Source organism: Heptranchias perlo, chromosome 33 (assembly GCF_035084215.1).
Source record: "Heptranchias perlo isolate sHepPer1 chromosome 33, sHepPer1.hap1, whole genome shotgun sequence".
Classification (NCBI taxonomy): domain Eukaryota; kingdom Metazoa; phylum Chordata; class Chondrichthyes; order Hexanchiformes; family Hexanchidae; genus Heptranchias; species Heptranchias perlo.
In genome coordinates, this window is record NC_090357.1 from 3994540 (window position 1) to 4016632 (window position 22093).

Consider the following 22093-nt stretch of genomic DNA (forward strand, 5'->3'; position numbering starts at 1 on the left):
GATGTTGCCCCCCCACCCTCCTTCAGTGGGATGTTGCCCCCCCACCCTCCTTCAGTGGGATGTTGCCCCCCCACCCTCCTTCAGTGGGATGTTGCCCCCCCACCCTCCTTCAGTGGGATGTTGCCCCCCCACCCTCCTTCAGTGGGATGTTGCCCCCCCACCCTCCTTCAGTGGGATGTTGCCCCCCCTCCTTCAGTGGGATGTTGCCCCCCCACCCTCCTTCAGTGGGATGTTGCCCCCCCTCCTTCAGTGGGATGTTGCCCCCCCACCCTCCTTCAGTGGGATGTTGCCCCCCCTCCTTCAGTGGGATGTTGCCCCCCCACCCTCCTTCAGTGGGATGTTGCCCCCCCCACCCTCCTTCAGTGGGATGTTGCCCCCCCCCCTCCTTCAGTGGGATTTCTCTCTCTGCTCTCAGGGGTTTTATTTGTGATCAGAATAAATAAACTCGAATAACCCCAAACATTGCCTGACACTCGGGGAGGGGCTAAACAGGTGGTGCCAGCGGTGGGCGAATGACCCGGTCCCGCCCTCGAATGACAATCCGAGGGAACTTCGGTCTAAAAGAAAGTTAAGTTTATTTTCCGAGTGAATGAGGCGGGAGCGGGATTTACAGCCGGGACCGATCCGGGACAGAAAGCCGGTTCCCGGGTCCCTCGCCGGAGGAGGAGGAGGAGGAGGAGGAAGTTTTATGAAGTTAGTTAACTTGTGAAATAAATCGAAACAACAACAACAACCGCCGCTCGCGCCCCTCCGCGAACTTGTAGCAAACGGGGCGGAAAGTTACAAAGTGTCCGGGCCGGACTGGACCCGAATACCGAGCCTGCCCGCGGGGTGAGCGCTGCCGCCCCCTCCCTCCTCCCTCTCTTTCCCTCCCCCCCCCCCTCCTCCCCCCCCCCCCCTCCTCCCCTCTCTTTCCCTCCCCCCCATCCCCTCTCTTCCCCCCCCCATCCTTCCCCGCCATCCTTCCCCTCCCCTCCCCTCCTCCCCCCCCCCCTCCCCCCTCCCCCTCCACCCTCCCCCCCTCCTTTTTCCCCCCTCCCCCCTCCCCCCTCCTTTTTCCCCCCTCCCCCCTCCCCCCCTCCTTTTTCCCCCCTCCCCCCTCCCCCCTCCCCCCTCCCCCCCTCCTTTTTCCCCCCTCCCCCCTCCCCCCTCCCCCCCTCCTTTTTCCCCCCTCCCCCCTCCCCCCCTCCTTTTTCCCCCCTCCCCCCTCCCCCCCTCCTTTTTCCCCCCTCCCCACCTCCCCCCTCCCCCTCTCCCCCCCCCCCTCCCCCCCCCCTTTTTCCCCCTCCCCCCCCCCCTCCCCCCCCTCCTTTTTCCCCCCTCGCCCCCTCCCCCCCTCCTTTTTTCCCCCCTCCCCCCTCCCCCCCTCCTTTTTCCCCCCTCCCCCCTCCCCCCCTCCTTTTTCCACCCCCTCCCCCCCTCCTTTTTCCCCCCTCCCCCCCTCCCCCCCTCCTTGTTCCCCCCCTCCCCCCCTCCCCCCCCTCCTTTTCCCCCCATCCCCCCCTCCTTTTCCCCCCCTCCCCCCATCCCCCCTCCCCCCCTCCTTTTTCCCACCCTCCCCCTCCCTCCTTTTCCCCCCTCCCCCCCTCCTTTTTCCCCCCTCCCCCCCTCCTTTTCCCCCCTCCCCCCTCCTTTTCCCCCCTCCCCCCCTCCTTTTTCCCCCCTCCCCCCCTCCTTTTCCCCCCTCCCCCCCTCCTTTTTCCCCCCCTCCCCCCCCTCCTTTTTCCCCCCTCCCCCCCTCCTTTTCCCCCTCCCCCCCTCCTTTTTCCCCCCTCCCCCCTCCTTTTCCCCCCTCCCCCCTCCCCCCTCCCCCCCTCCTTTTTCCCCCCTCCCCCCCTCCCCCTCCCCCCCTCCTTTTCCCCCCTCCCCCCTCCTTTTCCCCCCTCCCCCCTAACCCCCTCCCCCCCTCCTTTTCCCCCCTCCCCCCCTCCTTTTCCCCCCCTCCCCCCTCCTTTTTCCCCCCTCCCCCCCTCCTTTTTCCCCCACTCCCCACCTTCCTTTTCCCCCCTCCCCCCTCCCCCCCTCCTTTTTCCCCCCTCCCCCCTCCCCCCCTCCTTTTTCCCCCCTCCCCCCTACCCCCCTCCTTTTCCCCCCTCCCCCCTCCCCCCTCCCCCCCTCCTTTTCCCCCCTCCCCCCTCCCCCCTCCCCCCTCCCCCCCCTCCCACCCTCCCCCCTCCCCCCTCCCACCCCCCTCCCCCCTCCCCCCCTCCCCCCCCCTCCTTTCCCCCCCTCCCCCCCCTCCTTTTCCCCCAACCCCACCCCCCCTCCTTTTCCCCCCCTCCCCCCCTCCTTTTCCCCCCTCCCCCCTCCCCCCCTCCTTTTTCCCCCCTCCCCCCTCCCCCCCTCCTTTTTCCCCCCTCCCCCCTCCCCCCCTCCTTTTCCCCCCTCCCCCCTCCCCCCCCTCCTTTTTCCCCCCTCCCCCCTCCCCCCCTCCTTTTTCCCCCCTCCCCCCTCCCCCCCTCCTTTTTCCCCCCCTCCCCCCTCCCCCCCTCCTTTTCCCCCCTCCCCCCTCCCCCCCTCCTTTTTCCCCCCTCCCCCCTCCCCACTCCCCCCTCCCCCCTCCTTTTCCCCCTCCCCCCTCCCCCCTCCTTTTCCCCCTCCCCCCTCCCCCCCCCTCCTTTTTCCCCCCTCCCCCCTCCCCCCTCCTTTTTCCCCCCTCCCCCCTCCCCCCTCCTTTTCCCCCCTCCCCCTCCCCCTCCTTTTTCCCCCCTCCCCCCTCCCCCCCTCCTTTTCCCCCCTCCCCCCCTCCCCCCCTCCTTTTTCCCCCTCCCCCTCCCCCCTCCCCACCCCCCTCCTTTTTCCCCCCTCCCCCCTCCCCCCCTCCTTTTTCCCCCCTCCCCCCTCCCCCCCTCCTTTTTCCCCCCTCCCCCCTCCCCCCCTCCTTTTTCCCCCCTCCCCCCCTCCCCCCCTCCTTTTTCCCCCCTCCCCCCTCACCCCCCTCCTTTTTCCCCCCTCCCCCCTCCCCCCCTCCTTTTTTCCCCCCCTCCCCCCCTCCTTTTTCCCCCCTCCCCCCCTCCTTTTTTCCCCCCCTCCCCCCTCCCCCCCTCCTTTTTCCCCCCTCCCCCCTCCCCCCCTCCTTTTCCCCCCCCCCTCCTTTTTCCCCCCTCCCCCCTCCCCCCCTCCTTTTTCCCCCCTCCCCCCCTCCTTTTTCCCCCTCCCCCCCTCCTTTTTCCCCCTCTCCCCCCTCCTTTTTCCCCCCTCCCCCCCTCCTTTTTCCCCCTCCCCCCCTCCCCCCCTCCTTTTTCCCCCCTCCCCCCTCCCCCCTCCTTTTTCCCCCCTCCCCCCTCCCCCCCTCCTTTTTCCCCCCTCCCCCCTCCTCCCTCCTTTTTCCCCCCTCCCCCCTCCCCCCTCCTTTTTCCCCCCTCCCCCCCTCCCCCCTCCTTTTTCCCCCCTCCCCCCTCCCCCCCCTCCTTTTTCCCCCCTCCCCCCTCCCCCCCTCCTTTTCCCCCCTCCCCCCTCCCCCCTCCTTTTTCCCCCCTCCCCCCCTCCTCCCTCCCCCCCTCCTTTTTCCCCCCTCCCCCCTCCCCCCCTCCTTTTTCCCCCCTCCCCCCTCCCCCCTCCTTTTTCCCCCCTCCCCCCTCCTTTTTCCCCCCTCCCCCCTCCCCCCCTCCTTTTTCCCCCTCCCCCCTCCCCCCTCCTTTTTCCCCCCTCCCCCCCTCCCCCCCTCCTTTTTCCCCCCTCCCCCCTCCCCCCCTCCTTTTCCCCCCTCCCCCCTCCCCCCCTCCTTTTTCCCCCCTCCCCCCTCCCCCCTCCCCCCCTCCCCCCTCCCCCCCTCCTTTTTCCCCCCTCCCCCCTCCCCCCCTCCTTTTTCCCCCCTCCCCCCTCCCCCCTCCCCCCCTCCTTTTTCCCCCCTCCCCCCCTCCTTTTTCCCCCTCCCCCCCCTCCTTTTTCCCCCCTCCCCCCTCCCCCCCTCCTTTTTCCCCCCCTCCCCTTTTTCCCCCCTCCCCCCCTCCTTTTTCCCCCCTCCCCCCTCCCCCCCTCCTTTTTCCCCCCTCCCCCCTCCCCCCCTCCTTTTTCCCCCCTCCCCCCCTCCTTTTTCCCCCCTCCCCCCTCCCCCCCTCCTTTTCCCCCCTCCCCCCTCCCCCCCTCCTTTTTCCCCCCTCCCCCCTCCTTTTTCCCCCCTCCCCCCCTCCTTTTTCCCCCCTCCCCCCCCCCCCTCCTTTTTCCCCCCTCCCCCCTCCCCCCCCTCCCCCCTCCCCCCCTCCCCCTCCCCCCTCCCCCCCCTCCCCCCCTCCCCCCTCCCCCCCCCTCCCCCCTCCCCCCTCCCCCCCTCCTTTTTCCCCCCTCCCCCCCTCCTTTTTCCCCCCTCCCCCCCTCCTTTTTCCCCCCTCCCCCCCTCCTTTTTCCCCCCTCCCCCCCTCCTTTTTCCCCCCTCCCCCCCTCCTTTTTCCCCCCTCCCCCCCCTCCTTTTTCCCCCCCCTTTTTTTCCCCCTCTCTTTCCCCCCGCCCTCCTTTTTCCCCCCCTCTCTTTCGCCCTCCTTTCCCCCCCTCCTTCGGCCCCCCGCCCTCCTTTTCCCCCCCTCTCTTTCGCCCTCCTTTTTCCCCCCCTCTCTTTCGCCCTCCTTTCCCCCCCCCTCCTTCGGCCCCCCCCCTCTTTCGGCCCCCCCCCCCTCTTTCGGCCCCCCCCCCTCTTTCGGCCCCCCCCCCCCCTCTTTCGGCCCCCCCCCCCCTCTTTCGGCCCCCCCCCCTCTCTTTCGGCCCCCCCCCCTCTCTTTCGGCCCCCCCCCCCTCTCTTTCGGCCCCCCCCCCTCTCTTTCGGCCCCCCCCCCCCTCTCTTTCGGCCCCCCCCCCCCCTCTCTTTCGGCCCCCCCCCCCCTCTCTTTCGGCCCCCCCCCCCCTCTTTCGGCCCCCCCCCCCCTCTTTCGGCCCCCCCCCCCTCTCTTTCGGCCCCCCCCCCCTCTCTTTCGGCCCCCCCCCCCCTCTCTTTCGGCCCCCCCCCCCTCTCTTTCGGCCCCCCCCCCCCTCTCTTTCGGCCCCCCCCCCCCCTCTCTTTCGGCCCCCCCCCCCCCCTCTCTTTCGGCCCCCCCCCCCCCCTCTCTTTCGGCCCCCCCCCCCCCCTCTCTTTCGGCCCCCCCCCCCCCTCTCTTTCGGCCCCCCCCCCCCCTCTCTTTCGGCCCCCCCCCCCCTCTCCCCCTCTCTTTCGGCCCCCCCCCTCCCCCTCTCTTTCGGCCTCCCCCTCTCTTTCGGCCTCCCCCTCTCTTTCGGCCTCCCCCTCTCTTTCGGCCTCCCCCTCTCTTTCGGCCTCCCCCTCTCTTTCGGCCTCCCCCTCTCTTTCGGCCCCCCCCCCTCCCCCTCTCTTTCGGCCCCCCCCCTCCCCCTCTCTTTCGGCCCCCCCCCCCCTCTCTTTCGGCCCCCCCCCCTCTCTTTCGGCCCCCCCCCCCCTCTCTTTCGGCCCCCCCCTCTCTTTCGGCCCCCCCCCCTCTCCCCCTCTCTTTCGGCCCCCCCCTCCCCCTCTCTTTCGGCCTCCCCCTCTCTTTCGGCCTCCCCCTCTCTTTCGGCCCCCCCCCTCCCCCTCTCTTTCGGCCCCCCCCCTCCCCCTCTCTTTCGCCCCCCCCCCCTCCCCCTCTCTTTCGCCCCCCTCCCCCCTCTCTTTCGCCCCCCTCCCCCTCTCTTTCGGCCCCCCCCCTCCCCCTCTCTTTCGCCCCCCTCCCCCTCTCTTTCGGCCCCCCCCCCCCCTCTCTTTCGGCCCCCCCCCCCCCCTCTCTTTCGGCCCCCCCCCCCCTCTCTTTCGGCCCCCCCCCCCCCCTCTCTTTCGGCCCCCCCCCCCCCCCTCTCTTTCGGCCCCCCCCCCCCCCCCCTCTCTTTCGGCCCCCCCCCCCCCCCCCTCTCTTTCGGCCCCCCCCCCCCCCCCCTCTCTTTCGGCCCCCCCCCCTCTCTTTCGGCCCCCCCCCCCCTCTCTTTCGGCCCCCCCCCCCTCTCTTTCGGCCCCCCCCCCCCTCTCTTTCGGCCCCCCCCCCCCTCTCTTTCGGCCCCCCCCCCCCCTCTCTTTCGGCCCCCCCCCCCCCTCTCTTTCGGCCCCCCCCCCCCCTCTCTTTCGGCCCCCCCCCCCCTCTCTTTCGGCCCCCCCCCCCCTCTCTTTCGGCCCCCCCCCCCCTCTCTTTCGGCCCCCCCCCCCCTCTCTTTCGGCCCCCCCCCCCCTCTCTTTCGGCCCCCCCCCCCCTCTCTTTCGGCCCCCCCCCCCCTCTCTTTCGGCCCCCCCCCCCTCTCTTTCGGCCCCCCCCTCTCTTTCGCCCCCCCCCCCCCCCTCTCTTTCGGCCCCCCCCCCCCCCTCTCTTTCGGCCCCCCCCCCCCCCCCTCTCTTTCGGCCCCCCCCCCCCTCCCCCTCTCTTTCGGCCTCCCCCTCTCTTTCGGCCCCCCCCCCCCTCTCTTTCGGCCCCCCCAAAGTCTTATTTTATTATTGAACGCTGGTCTCACGTGACCACATCATTTAACTGGGTGACAGCTCGGTCCCGGGTCGCTTTCTAATGGAGGGGTGGTTTCTAATCCCCTGCTGTTTTGATATTTTTTTTGTCCTGAATAAGACGGAGGTTAATTTCCATCTTTTCGTGTTCCGCGGTATTTAACACTAAGTTTTATTAAACTAATTCCCGGTGCGCCCTCTGTACAAAGTTGTAGCGCCAACATATCACATTTTCAATCTTTGGTGCTGCTGGTGAACGTTTCTTCCACTAAACCTGATAGTGTCTTTTTGTTAAGTTTTTAGAGCCCTGAAGCAAACATTTAGCTGGAAAAGGGAAACTGTTTCTAGAAATAGTCTCATTCCTCTCGTTGTCAGCCAAACTTTTCTCAGTTTATGGCCCATTGTATCTGTGCTGACTCTGTATCTTACTCTGCTTCAAGTATCCATCTGCTGTTCCCTTAAAAGATGCGATGGTCTCCGCTTCTTACATTAAGTTACATTGAGTCTACGGCACAGAAACAGGCATTCGGCCCACCCTATGCCGGTGTTGCTGCTACCCCCTTCACCTCATGCTTTGTAATTGTCTCCTGATAGTTTTCCATCCTCGGTGAATCCACACTGACCGTGTTCTGTGGCTTTGTTCTTTGATTAACAAAGAAATAAAGACTTGCATTTATATAGTGCCTATCACGACCTCGAGACATCCCAACTCGCATCACAGCCAATGAAGTAATTTTTTTTGCAGTATAATTACTTTTGTAATGAGTATGAAACTGCATACAGTACTCAAACTGTGGCCTAACTGTTATCTTGTACAAGTCTATCATTACCTCTTTACTCTGTTTTATTATTTATAAAACGCAATGCGTTTGGCTTTATGTACCTGTATTGACACTTTCAAGGAGCTACTTAAATCCCGAGGTGTCTCTTAATTGATTGGAGTTAATATTCCCTTTCCATGTTGGGCTAAAACTTTATTGCATGCGGAGGGAGAAAGAGGTAATTAAACTGAAGACCCTCCTCTACCCAAAAGGAGCTGGCATTCAGAATGGTAAATACCTCGATGGACTCCGTATTGCAATTCTTCTGTTGATCCAATGCAAAAGCTGCAGCATAATGAGGGTAAAATTGTTAATCTGACACTGTGTTTACTTCTGGGAAGAGGTTTGAGGCCATAGTGAGAAGACCCTACACTTCTTCACACACTGCATTGTCTTATTAAGATCCTCACCCTTCTGCTTAAATCCCTTTATTGTCTCACCCCTCCCTATCTCTGTAACCTCCTTCAGCCCCACAAGCCTCCCCCTGAAAACTCTCTTTCTCTGGCCTCTTGTGTATCCTTCCTCCCCATTGGTGGATTGTCCCCAACAGTCGAGGCCCCCGCCCTCTGGAATTCCCTCTCCTTTTTAAAACCCACCTTTTTGACCAAGCTTTTGCTCATCCCTCCTAATATCTCCTTACTTGGCTCGTCGTACATTGTTTGATTCTACCTCTGAAGTGCCTTGGGATGTTTTTCTACATTAAAGGTGCCGCATGAATGAAAGTTGCTTTTGCAGCGTGTGTGGTGAAAAATATTTTTTTTTTAAAAAATTGTTAGCTAAGAGCTAACTATCTCATCAGCCTCTTTGCTAAAATTACAAATAGAACAGGCACCCTGGGTGTTGGGGGCTCTGCTTTCTTATCCAAGTGGGTGAAGCTGGCAGTATAACTCTGGACTGTCTGGTCCACTTCACTCTAAAGTTCCCCTGTGCTGTTAAACAATATTTCTTGAGACACTCACTGTGATCTATACTATTGCATTCCTGTTTCATACTGTGTGTGGGGAAGGGAAGTATGAATGAAAATTCTGTTGTACATTTTGGTCTCGTGTCATTGCATTCAGTAACCTTTACCCCATATCGTGTGGAACCAATTTCCATTCAAACCGCTTTACAAGATCCTCATTATCGAAATACAACAAAGTAAACACTGTTTTAAGTGTCAGTCAGGGCTCAGTGGGTAGTGCTTTGGCCTGTGAGTCAAAATTGGGGTTTAAGCCCCACTCTAGAGACTTGAGCACAAAATCTTGGCTGACTCCTCACTTCAAAAAGTACTCCATTGGCTGTAAAGCGCTTTGGGAGGTCCTGAGTTTGTGAAAGGCGCTATATAAATGCAAGTTCTCTTTTGGATGTCGCTCTGTTTCTATTAAAAGTTTTTGTGAAACAGTCCCGAGCTCTCCCTGGTGGTTGAGATTGTGCACAGGCACTGAGCTGCCCAGATTGAGAAACTTCTGGTTGTGATCACTTGTTCTGAGATGCATTCAAAGTTGCTTCAGATTTTCAGCATCTGCTGTACTTTTGTTCATTTCCTTGTACAATTCCTTTTTGTGCGTTGTTTAACACGCCGGTTAACCTGCAGTTTTTAACCACATTAAAGGCTATTGTAGGTGCCCGCTGTCTTGTAATTTGGTGGGGGGGGCTTTGCCAGCTGACCTTGAGGTGCACTCTGTGCCTCTCCAGGCACCATTACAGATACAGCACCGTGTCCCACACTACACGGACACAAGTTCTAGTGTCCGCCGCTCATTATATCCTTCGGACCCCAGACATCTGGGCTTAAACCCTTCCCTCGGCATCGCGTACCATTTTAAACACCAGTTTAAGAATCGAAACCATTCTCCTCACGCCTGGTCAAACCCAAAGGTCGTGCACCCGCTGGCTTCCTTCCCCATTTCACATTGAGAAAAATAGATCGCTGCCAAGTCCTGTTTCGCAATGGATGGTATCATGAGGAAGCTGAAATGTTTTGTGCCGGTAAAGCTGTCCCGGTCGGTTTAAGGAGCAGGCAGGTGGTGAACCGAGGCACCGGACTGTCACGGTGCACAAGGGATTCAGCAGCACCGTCCCCCCCGGTTTAATAGAGCGGAGATGTCGGTGTCAGACCGCCTGTGGCACATCTCCAAACTGGCACATTCCACATCATTTCCCCGCTGCAGCTGTCTGCACTGTTATCCAACACATCAGCTACTGGCCACGTACAGCCAATTGGCAATCTAGATGTGGCGAATTGCATTCTTTGATCAGTAACTAAAAACTTATGACATTCGGCCCGTCGAGTCCGTTCGGGCTCTCTGCAAGAGCAATCCAGCTAGTCCCACTCCCCCGCCCAATCCCATAGCCCTGCAAATTTTTTTCCTTTTAAGTACTTATCCAGTTCCCTCTTGAAAGCCATGATTGAATCTGCCTCCACCTCTGGCAGTGTATTCCAGATCACTATTAAAAAAAAAAGTTTTGGTTTGCCAATCACCTTAAATCTATGTCCTCTGGTTCTTGACCCCTCCGCCAATGGGAACAGTTTCTCTATCTACCCTGTCCAGAACCTTCATGATTTTGAATACCTCTATCAAATCTCCTCGCAACCGTCTCTGTTCCAAGGAGAACAACCCCAGCTTCTCCAGTCTATCCACTTAACTGAAGTTCCTCATCCCTGGAATCATTCTGGTAAATCTATTCTGCACCCTCACTAAAGCCTTCACATCCTTCCTAAAGTGCAGTGCTCAGAATTGGATACAATACTCCTGTTGTGGCCAAGCCAGTATTCTATAAAAGTCCATCATGACCTCCTTGCTTTTGTACTCCATGCCTCTATTCAAAAGCCCAGGATCCCGTATGCTTTCTCAACCTGCCCTGCCACCTTCAATGATTTGTGCACATATACCCCCAGATTTCTCTGTTCTTGCACCCCTTTTTAGAATTGTACCCTTTAGTTTATATTGCCTCTCCTCGTTTTTCCTACCAAAATGTATCACTTCACACTTTTCTGCATTGAATTTCATCTGCCACGTGTCTGCCCATTCCACCAGCCTGTCTATATCCTCTTGAAGTCTATCACTATCCTCCTCACTGTTCACTACACTTCCAAGTTTTGTGCCACCTGCAAATTTTGAAATTGTGCCCTGTACACCTTTCCATCAGCAACCTAGGGTGCATCCCATCCAGACCGAATGACTTCTCTACTTTAAGTACAGCCAGCCTTTCTAGTACCTCCTTTATCAATTTTTAGCCCATCCAGTATCTCAACTACCTCTTCACTCACTATGACTTTGGCAGCATCTTCTTCCTTGGTAAAGACAGATGCTAAGTACTCATTTAGTACCTCAGCCATATCCTCTGCCTCCATGTGTATCCATCTATTCCTTTCTCCCTCATGTATTTATCTGGCATCCTCTTAAATAATAGTCAACAACTTGCATATATAAAGCACCTTTAACTTAGTAAAACGAGGGCATGTGATTTATACGTATGGCGTGTGCATGTGAACTTTAACATTTTTGTGCATTTGTTGGTAAAACGGTCAGATGAAAACCAGTGTATTTTTTTTGTGGATTGTGCTTTACCTCCTTGGTTAATGAATGGTGGCAAATGTTAAGAAAATATCCACATGTGAAGTACATTTACCATTATTTTGCAAGTGTGTGTTAAGGTGTTTTCAACTAAAATTAGTGCAAGTGGTGACACCATTTTAGCCTCATCTCTAGTGAGCCAGTGATTTCCATTGAGTGACACTGCTCTTGTGTAATCAGTTTGGGGGCAGAATTGGAAATGTTGCAGTAGACCAGGGATTTGGTTGCAAGCTCAGTTTGTTGATACTGATGTTCAGTCTGGCATCAAAACAACTTGACTGATGAGTAATTCGAGGAAATTGTGCGTTTTTGTTAATTGACTCATCAAAAGAAGGCTGGACATCCGGTTTATGCTGACTTGTAAACTGCAGAGCAGAGCCAAGTTAGCAGCTCGACTGGTTCCAGCACAACACGTGTAAGTTGTCTCGTTCTGCTCTCCGTTTGTACTGAGTGCCGTTCTTCAGGCACAGACAAATCTGGCTCCAACTCATTGGAAAGAAAGACTCTGATACGTACAGCGCCTTGCACGACCTCAGGATGTCCCAAAGCTCTCTGTGGCCAATGAAGTGTAATCACTGTTGTAATGTAGGAAACGTGACAGCCAATCTACGCACAGCAAGATCCCACAAACAGCAATGTGATTGACCAGATAATTTGTTTTTTAGTGATCTTGGTTGAGGGATAAATATTGGCCCAGGACATCAGGGAGAACTCCCCTGCCCTTTTTCGGATAGTGGCTGTGGGATCTTTTACGTCCACCTGAGAGGGCAGATGGGGCCTCGGTTTAACGTCTCACCCGAAGGCTGGCACCTCCGACAGTTCAGCACTTCCTCAGTACTACACTGGAAGTGTCAGCCTGGATTATGTGCTCGACCTTGTGACGCGACTGCTACCCACTGAACCATGGCTGATCTAGCTCTGACTCATAAGACTCACTGGGAGGGGGAAAGTTGGTTTCTTCACCGCCTGGGGCACAGGCTAAATCACATCTGACAGCAAGAGAAACGTGCGTTTGCCATCTGCTGCTGTTTTCAAATGTATGATTCATCTAATTATTGCCTCCAAAGCAGTCGATTCAAAGGGCTACAGAAATGATTTTTTTAAAATAAGAAAACCTTGCCTTTAGCGATAAGAACATAAGAAATAGGAGCAGGAGTAGGCCATACGGCCCCTCGAGCCTGCTCCACCATTCAATAAGATCATGGCTGATCTTTGACCTCAACTCCACTTTCCCGCCCGATCCCCACATCCCTTGATTCCCCCTAGAGTCCAAAAATCTATCGATCTCAGCCTTGAACATTCTCAATGACTCAGCATCCACAGCTGGGGTAGAGAATTCCAAATATTCACGGTCCTCCTGAGTGAAGAAATTCCTCCTCATCTCAGTCCTAAATGTCCAACCCCTTATCCTGAGACTATGCCCCCTAGTTCTAGACTCTCCAGCCAGGGGAAACAGCCTCTCAGCATCTATTCTGTCAATTCCTCTTAGAATCTTTTATGTTTCAATGAGATCACCTCTTATTCTTCTAAACTCCAGAGAGTATAGGCCCATTCTACTCCATCTTTTTTCATAGGACAACCCTGTCATCCCAGGAATTAATCTAGTGAACCTTCGTTGCACCACTTCTAAGGCAAGTATATCCTTCCTTGGGTAAGGAGACCAAAACTGTACACAGTACTCCAGGTGTGATCTCACCAAAGCCCTGTACAATTGCATCAAAACTTCCTTACTCTTGTACTCCAACCCCTTTGCAATAAAGGCCAACATACAATTTGCCTTCCCAATTGCTTGCTGTACCTACTAACTTTGTTTTGTGTACATGGACACCCAAATCTCTCTGAGCACCAACATTTAACAGTTTCTCACCATTTAAAAATATTCTGTTTTTCTATTTTTCCTACCAAAGTGAATAACCTCACATTTCCCCACATTATACTCCATCTGCTGCCTTCTTGCCCACTTACTTAATCTGTCTATATCCCTTTGCAGACTCTTTGTGCCCTCCTCACAGTTTGCTTTCCCACCTGGCTTTGTATCATCAGCAAACTTGGATATATTACACTCGGTCCCTTCATCTAAGTCATTAATATAGATTGTAAATAGCTGAGGCCCAAGCACTGATCCTTGTGGTACCCCACTAGTTACAGCCTGCCAACCTGAAAATGACCCGTTTATCCCTACTCTCTGTTTTCTGTCCGTTAACCAATCCTCTATCCATGCTAATATATTACCCCCAACCTCATGAGCCTTTATCTTGTGTAACAACCTCTTGTGTGGCAACTTATGGAATGCCTTTTGAAAATCCAAATATACTATATCCACTGGTTCCCCCTTTATCTACCCTGCAAGTTACATCCTCAAAAAAAAACTCCATTAGATTTGTCAAACACGATTTCCCTTTCATAAAACCATGTTGTCTCTGCCTAATCACATTACGATTTTCTAAGTGCCCTGTTACCACTTCCTTAATAACGGATTCCAGCACTTTCCCGACGACTGATGTCAGGCTAACTGGCCTGTAGTTCTGTTTTCTTCCCCCCACCTCCCCTTATATTTGCTACCTTCCAGTCCACGGGACTGTTCTAGAATCTAGGGAATTCTGGACGATCCAAACCAATGCATCCACTATCTCTGCAGCCACCTCTTTTAAAACCCTAGGATGTAGCCCATCAGGTCCAGGGGATTTGTCAGCTTTTAGTCCCATTAACTTTTCTAAAACATTTTCTTTACCAATCTTAATCACTTTAAGCTCCTCCCTCTCATTAGACCCTTGTGTCCCCACTATTTCCAGTGTGTTTTATGTGTCTTCCACTGTGAAGACTGATATGAAATTAGCAGAAACTGCAAGGCTGATTGTTCGATTTTAAATCCCTTACGGTACTGCTGGGGCGTTAGGCCCTTGTTTGCTTCGATTTGTGTAGTTCTGGAGCAGTACTTGAAGTTTTGAACAAATGTGACTCACTAAAGACTCAAAAGTATTACAGCGGAGAGAAGCACCCAATACCTGACCCATTTTCTTGCAAAGAAATAAAGCAGTTGCAAATTCCGAACAACAAAGTATTTGATAACAGTTAGAGCAGTAAAACTGACACGTTCTATGTAAAATCTGCCTCGTTCTCCCGACCCCCCCCCAAAAAAAATCCAATGTAAGGAGAGGAATCCTTGATGCATTTTAAAAACTCTGGCTGAAACTGCCTTCCACACAGATGTTCACACCCGTCTAAAGAAACCAAACTTACAGAAGTCGTTCTTGCACCCGAAATCAGGCTGCCGCGTTCGTGTTTCAGAGAACAAATAGCAAGATTTTTCATTCAAAAACACAGCTAATTGTGGCGCAATTAATGCCCATCGTATATTGCCACTCACCCTCGTTGTCTCAGTCAGTCTGCGCGAGTCGTACTCGGGCAGTTAGTGTGTTAACTGTAAGCTGAGTCACAATTTTCCTGAATGTTTTAGTCACATTTCCTGTGATCTGAAAATAACTCAATGGATCCCTTGCTGTTAAATATGAGTGCAAGAAAAACCCCCCCTCCAATTTTCACTAAATATCTTCGCAACATCATAATTGCATTACCGCAGAAATGTTTATTTGACCTTTGTCTTTTTCTCCCCCCTCTCTCTTTGTCTTTTTTCTCTCTCTCAGTATGTGTAAGTGTGTGTGTTTCGTTTCACCAGACTGTGTGCCAGCTCATTAGTTAAGGAGCTAACCACCAGCTCTGTCCCTAGCCTGTTGACTGTCAATGGAATGAAAATGAGGAACTGGCCTTTTTAACTGAGGTGTGTTCAGGGTGTTGAACAAAGAGTTTTATTACTCATTATTTTTTTTTCGAGATGACGTCCTGCCTCAGTAAAGGTTGCGCCATTTGTTAAAGACCAGCTTGAGATGGAGGTTTTGACTGAAACATCAGCGGATTTCCCACCCACCAAAAAAAAACCCTCGGAAATTCTCACCGCGCAAATAAATTTCCCTTTCCCCAACAGTTTTTGAAAATCACAAGTTTTCAGAGGCTTTCTCCTTCGTCACCTGACGAAGGAGAAAGCCTCCGAAAGCTTGTGATTTTTAAATAAAACTGTTGGACTATAACCTGGTGTTGTAAGATTCCTTACATTTGTCCACCCCAGTCCATCACCGGCATCTCCATCATAACATTCGTAACGTGTGAGACCAGATGGGCATTATCAGAAGTCTATTCTGTTGTTGGAAGAGCTCGATCCTGTGCTTACCCAGGATTCACGTAATTGACAGTGGGTGGGACTTGGATCCTGGCTGCGTTTATCTTTAGTTTTCCTTCCCTAGCCCAAGGTGTCAGCCCTGGCTCAGTGGGTAGCGCACTCGCTTCTGAGTCAGAAGGTTGGAGGTTCAAGTCCCACTTCTAGAGGCTTGAGCACAAAGTCCAGGCCGACACTCCTCGTGCAGTACTGAGGGATCTTTCAGATGAGATGTTAAACCAAGGCCCTGTCTGCCCTCTCAGGTGGATGTAAAAGATCCCATGGCACTATTTCAAAGAAAAGCAGGGGAGTTCTCCCTGGTGTCCTGGGCCAATATTTATTCCTCAATCAACATCACTAAAACAGATTATCTGATCATTATCAGATTGCTGTTTGTGGGATCTGCTGTGCACAAATTGGCTGCTGCGTTTCCTACAACAGTGACTATACTTCAAAAGTACTTAATTGGCTGTAAAGGCACAAGTTTGTTCTTCCGGGGGCATTAAAGCTGAATGCTACCTACCCAACAGTAGCCAGAGCATCTCTATCAGTACCACCCTCCTGCACTGTCACCGTGGGAGTCCTTCAAGGATCCATCCTAGGTCTCCTGCTCTTCATCAAGCTCCCCCTTGGCCACATCACATGCAGAGATGAGGTTAGCTCCCACTTGTACTAAGGCTGACACCCAGTTCTATCTCTCCACCAGCTCTCCTTGCCCTATCCACTGCCTCTGTGCTATCAGGATGCTTATTTGACAGCCAGCCTTGCATGGGCCATAATTGTTTTTTTCCAGCTAAGTTATTGACCCTAATCCCATTTCCCTGCCCTTTTCCTCCTAGCCATTCTTGCTTTGCAAATACTTTTCCAATTGCTTAGACTTCAGTTCTCCAATTAAAGATAATGAATAATGTTGCTGCAAGACAGTTCTCCCCTTTCTGTCCTCTTTGCAGGAAGAGCTGATCGAGCACTGAGGGAGCCACATTCTTGCCAATGGACCTTCAAGCAAGACAGGTAGAGTAATGAGTGTCATCTTGAATGTTCTCTAAACCTGGTAGTTGTGAGTTGCTCCCCTTGCATTAACAGCAAAAGGACGTGCAGTATATTTCGCTGGTAGCAGTTCCCTGGGGTCACTGGCTCCACATTCACTCCCAGACTGGTCCTCCGTCTCCATACCCATTAAAATGAACAGAGCTGCTCTGGGGAGCAGATGACTCCTTCCTGCAAATAACCTCACGAGTGTCCTGGAGCAAGCAAAAGACCCATGTCAACCGTGGCTCAGTGGGTAGCACACTCTGAGTCCAAAGGTTATATGTTCAAGTCCCACTCCAGAGGCTTGAGCACAAAATCTAGGCTGACGCTCCCAGTGTGATACTGAGGGAGTGCTGCACCGTCGGAGGTGCCGTCTTTTGGATGTGATGTTAAACCGAGGCCCCGCCTGCCCCCTCGGGTGGACGTAAAAGATCCTGTGACACGATTTGAAGAAGGGCAGGGGAGTTCTCCCCGGTGTCCTGGCCAATATTTACCCCTCAATCAACATCACAAAAACAGATTATCTGGTCATTGTCACACACTGCCGTTTGTGGGATCTTGCTGTGCACAAATTGGCTGCTGCATTTCCTAAATTACAACAGTGACTACACTTCAAAAGCACATCTTTGGCTGTAAAGCAAAGATGCCTCTACTCTGCCCAATAATGTGTCTCAGTCTCATCAAATGCTTCCCAGGCTGATATTTTTCCGTGTCCCTCTCCAACCACCTTGGGACATAAGAAATAGGAGGAGGAGTAGGCCATTCGGCCCATCAAGCCTGCTCTGCCATTCAATAAGATCAGCTGATCTTCTACCTCAACTCCACTTTCCTGCCCGATCCCCATATCTCTTGATTTCCCCTAGTGTCCAAAAATCTATCCATCTCAGCCTTGAACATACTCAACAACTGAGCATCCACTGCCCTCTGTGGTAGAGAATCTTGTCGCCTCTTTGAGTGAGATCGTCAACTCGGAGCAGTGCTCTGGGTCCATGCTCACTAGGAACTGGGGTGAGGATGCCCAAAGTCATTTCACGCAGGACCTTTGGAGCCAGGAGAGACAGATCCTATCTGGGCTGGTTGTGAACCCAGCTGCCAGGAGTGACAGATCAGTGTCTAACCCAGTAGCACCACTCAAATCACGCCCCCCCACCCCAGCGCTCCTTTAACTGCACCCCCCCCCCCCACCCCACCCCACCCCACCCCACCCCAAATCTCGTGTAAGGTGCCGAGAACTCTGATTCAGATTTCCCGACTGCAGTGAACAGTTCAGATTTTGAAGCGCGGTTGTCTTGTGCCTTTGCAAATTTATGACCATTAGCAAAAGTGGGGGGGAAAAATTGTTGGGTATAATGGGGTCTCGTCTTGTGACGAAGCACAAAGGTTCGATCAAGAACAGCCTCATACATTGTTCTTTCCTAGGCAAACCAGTATTGATCGATAAAGTGTATTTACCTGTGCAAGAAACTGAACGACCTGTGAGTTACATTTTTAAAACTGCTTAGTAATCGGGGTTTGGAATGAACTGCCAATTTTCTATCTCCCCTCCTTCCCCCCCCTCCCCTCCCCCCCCCTCCCCTCCCCCCCCCTCCCCTCCCCCCCCCTTTCCTCCCCCCCCTCCCCCCCTTTCCTCCCCCCCTTTCCTCCCCCCCTTTCCTCCCCCCCCCCCCCTTTCCTCCCCCCCCCCCTTTCCTCCCCCCCCCCCCTTTCCTCCCCCCTCCCCTTTCCTCCCCCCCCCCTCCCCCCCCCCCTCCCCCCCCTCTCCCCCCCCCCTCCCCCCCTTTCCTCCCCCCTCCCCCCCCCCTTTCCTCCCCCCTCGCCCCCCCCTTTCCTCCCCCCTCCCCCCCCCTCCCCCCCCCTCCCCCCCCTCCCCCCCCTTTCCTCCCCCTCCTCCCCCCCCCTCTTCCTCCCCCCCCCCCTTTCCTCCCCCCTCCCTTGTCCTCCCCCCCCCCTTTTCCTCCCCCCCCCCCTTTCCTCCCCCCCCCTTGCCTCCCCCCCCCCCCTTTCCTCCCCCTTTCCTCCCCCCCCCCCCCCTTTCCTCCCCCCCCCTTTCCTCCCCCCCCCCTTTCCTCCCCCGCCCCCTTTCCTCCCCCCCCCTTTCCTCCCCCCCCCTTTCCTCCTCCCTCCCTTTCTTCCTCTTTCCTCCCCCCCTGGGAATATATTGACACTCTGGCCCTTTGCCTATAGCCACGCCCCATGTTGCCTGAAGTTGGGATTGAGGAAGGAACCAGCCATGATCCCATGGTTGCTGACACTCTCTCTGGAATAATTTGAAGGCGTTCAGAAGCAGTTTCCTCAACATTCAAGGTTTGCATATTTTTATTCCTTCTTCCTCCCTTCCTCTTCCGTCCTCTTCCTCCTCCTCCCTTTCTTCCTCCTCCTCCCTTCCTCTTCTTCCTCCTCTCCCTTCCTCTTCTTCCTCCTCCTCCCTTCCTCTCTTCCTCCTCCTCCCTTCCTCTTCTTCCTCCTCCTCCCTTCCTCTTCTTCCTCCTCCTCCCTTCCTCTCTTCCTCCTCCTCCCTTCCTCTTCCTCCTCCCTTCCTCTTCTGTCCTCCTCCTCCTTCCTCTCTTCCTCCTCCTCCCTTCCTCTTCTTCCTCCTCCTCCCTTCCTCTTCCTCCTCCTCCCTTCCTCTTCTTCCTCCTCCTCCTTCCTCTTCTTCTTCCTCCTCCCTTCCTCTTCTTCCTCCTCCTCCTCCCTTCCTCTTCTTCCTCCTGCCTCCGCTTCCTCTTCTTCTTCCTCCTCCTCCCTTCCTCTTCTTCTTCCTCCTCCTCCCTTCCTCTTCTTCTTCCTCCTCCTCCCTTCCTCTTCTTCTTCCTCCTCCCCTTCCTCTTCTCTTCCTCCTCCTCCCTTCCTCTTCTTCCTCTCTCCTCCTCCCTTCCTCTTCTTCCTCCTCCTCTCCCTTCCTCTTCTTCCTCCTCCTCCTCCCTTCCTCTTCTTCTTCTCCTCCTCCTCCCTTCCTCTTCTTCTTCTTCCTCCTCCTCCTCCTCCTCTTCTTCCTCCTCCTCCCCTTCCTCTTCTTCTCTGTCCTCCTCCTCCCTTCCTCTTCTTCTCTCCTCCTCCTCCTCCCTTCCTCTTCTTCTTCCTCCTCCTCCTCCTCCTCCTCCTCCCTTCCTCCTCCTCCTCCTCCCGTTCCTCTTCTTCTCCTCCTCCTCCCTTCCTCTCTCTTCTCCTCCTCCTCCTCCCTTCCTCTTCTTCTCCTCCTCCTCCCTTCCTCTTCTTCTTCCTCCTCCTCCTCCTCCCTTCCTCTTCTTCTTCTCCTCCTCCTCCTCCTCCTCCCTTCCTCTTCCTCCTCCTCCTCCTCCTCCTCCTTCCTCCTCCTCCTCCTCCTCCTTCCTCTTCTTCTTCCTCCTCCTCCCTTCCTCTTCTTCTTGCCTCCTCCTCCTCCTCCCTTCCTCTTCTTCTTCCTCCTCCTCCCTTCCTCTTCTTCTTCCTCCTCCCTCCTCCCTTCCTCTTCTTCTTCTTCCTCCTCCTCCTCCCTTCCTCTTCTTCTTCTTCCTCCTCCTCCTCCTCCCTCTTCTTCCTCCTCCTCCTCCTTCCTCTTCTTCTTCTTCCTCCTCCTCCTTCTCTGTCTCTCCTCCTCCTCCTCCTCCTCCTTGCCTCTTCTTCTTCCTCCTCCTCCTCCTCCCTTCCTCCTCCTCCTCCTCGCCTTCCTCCTCCTCTCCTCCCTTCCTCTTCCTCCTCCTCCTCCTCCTCCTCCTCTTCCTTCCTCCTCCTCCTCCTCCCTTCCTCTTCTTCTTCCTCCTCCTCCTTCCTCTTCTTCTCATCCTCCTCCTCCTCCTCCCTTCCTCTTCTTCTTCCTCCTCCTCCCTTCCTCTTCTTCTTCCTCCTCCTCCTCCTCCTCCCTTCCTCTTCTTCTTCCTCCTCCTCCTCCTCCCTTCCTCTTCTTCTTCCTCCTCCTCCTCCTCCTCCCTTCCTCTCTCTTCTTCCTCTCCTCCTCCTCCTCCTCCCTTCCTCTTCTTCTTCCTCCTCCTCCTCCTCCTCCTCCCTTCCTCTTCGTCTTCCTCCTCCTCCTCCTCCCTTCCTCTTCTTCTTCCTCTCTCCTCCTCCTCCCTTCCTCTCTTCTTCCTCCTCCTCCTCCTCCTCCTCCCTTCCTCTTCTTCTTCCTCCTCCTCCTCCTCCCTTCCTCTTCTTCTTCCTCCTCCTCCTCCTCCCTTCCTCTTCTTCTTCCTCCTCCTCCTCCTCCCTTCCTCTTCTTCTTCCTCCTCCTCCTCCTCCCTTCCTCTTCTTCCTCCTCCTCCTCCTCCCTTCCTCTTCTTCTTCCTCCTCCTCCTCCTCCCTCCTCTTCTTCTTCCTCCTCCTCCTCCTCCCTTCCTCTTCTCTTCCTCTCCTCCTCCTCCTCCCTTCCTCTTCTCTTCCTCCTCCTCCTCCTCCTCCTTCCTCTCTTCTTCCTCCTCCTCCTCCTCCTCCCTTCCTCTTTCTTCCTCCTCCTCCTCCCTTCCTCTTCTTCTTCCTCCTCCTCCTCCTCCCTTCCTCTTCCTTCTTCCTCCTCCTCCTCCTCCTCCTCCTCCTCCTCCTCCTCCTCCTCCTCCTCCTTCCTCTTCTTCTTCCTCCTCCTCCCTTCCTCTTCTTCTTCCTCCTCCTCCTCCCTTCCTCTTCTTCTTCCTCCTCCTCCTCCTTCCTCTTCTTCTTCCTCCTCCTCCCTTCCTCCCTTCCCCCTTCCTCCTTCCCCCTTCCTCCCTTCCTCCCTTCCCCTCCTCCCTTCCCCCTCCTCCCTTCCCCCTTCCTCCCTTCCCCCTTCCTCCCTTCCCCTTCCTCCCTCCCCCTTCCTCCCTTCCCCTTCCTCCCCTTCCTCCCTTCCTCCCCCTTCCTCCCTCCCCCCTTCCTCCCTCCCCCCTTCCTCCCTCCCCCCTTCCCTTCCCTCCCCTTCCTTCCCTCCCTTCCTCTTCCTTCCCCTCCCTTCCTAATAAAACATCCCAAGGCGCTTCACAGGAACATTATCAGACAAAAAATTTGGCACTGAGCACATAAGGAGATATTAGGACAGGTGACCAAAAGCTTGGTCAAAGACCTAGGTTTTATCTTGTGATTTATATCAAGTAGTGTTAATTGTATTCAGGTGGTGTCAATCTCTTATCCATTTTGTAGGAGTGGCAGAGATCTGGGAGGGTTGTAGGCTGGAGGAGGTTACAGAGATAGGGAGGGCGAGGGCCATGGGCCATGGGCCATGGGCCATGGAGGGATTGGACCACCAGGATAGGAACTTGCCAGACTGGGAGCTAATCAGCAAGCACAGGGGGTGATGGGTGAACGGGTTTGGGGCGAGTTAGGATACGGGCAGCAGCGTTTTGGATGAAGGCACTAAAGAAATTTGAACTTTGTGGGTGTGGAGTTTAGGCAAGGTCTGTTTTTAGCAAATCAGAACATCGAGATCTGTTGGTGTCGGCATCTTGAGATATTGACAAATATTGGAAGCATAGCGATGAATTCACGGGGAGGCACATTGGAGGGCAGTGCCGGTCAGCAGTTGGGTGGGTTACAGTGTTGTAGCTCCTCACTGGGACTGAGGAATCACCTGAGTTTACTCACCTGAATGCTATTTCTGTCAACAAAACAGAGTTCTAGACCCGAGCAACTTGGCTTAAGTGATCTGTCTGCTTTCATTTCCAGAAAAGTGATTGAAAAATATTACAAATACATCGTGACGTACAATGGCCTGGAGATCATGGCCAATGGATTCCAAGTTCATCTGATTAGCGAGATATGTGACCTCATCCACAAAGTACAAACACAGGTATGTGACAACAAAAGAAAAGTAGCAAAGGAAGGTAAAATAATTTTTAAACTCTAAGCTCCTCCAATGATTTATTGGGTGAATGCACCTTGTGATGTGAAGGGTTTTGATGGGGACAAACTGTTTCCACTGGCAGGAGGGTCAGTAACCAGAAGATACAGATTTACGATAATTGGCAAAGGAATCGGGGGGGGGGGACGATGAGAATTATTTTTTGAGGCGAGTTGTTATGATCTGGAAGCAGATTCAATAATAACTTTCAAAAGCGAATTGGATAAATACTTGAAAGGGGAAAAAAATTAGCGGAGCTATGGGGAAGGAGCAGGGGGAGTGGGACTAATTGCA

The 22093-nt window shown here is 55.0% G+C and overlaps 1 protein-coding gene and 1 long non-coding RNA gene across 4 annotated transcripts in view; one reads left to right on the plus strand and one right to left on the minus strand.

The window, feature by feature from the left end:
- Window positions 1–22093, minus strand: part of LOC137301289 (interleukin-18-like) — a 66567-nt gene that overhangs the window by 20023 nt on the left and 24451 nt on the right. The window contains exon 1 of one of the 3 annotated variants that reach the window (XM_067970744.1): window positions 14149–14243. The exons of the other annotated variants lie outside the window; for them this stretch is intronic. The gene's annotated coding sequence lies outside the window, so the exon portion shown is untranslated. Of the gene's footprint in view, window positions 1–14148; window positions 14244–22093 lie in introns of those variants that run through there. 3 annotated transcript variants of the gene reach the window in all.
- Window positions 541–21742, plus strand: LOC137301290 (uncharacterized). The gene is made up of 4 exons (XR_010958261.1): window positions 541–693; window positions 15942–16002; window positions 18205–18324; window positions 21625–21742. It is a non-coding gene; the product is annotated as an uncharacterized lncRNA (long non-coding RNA).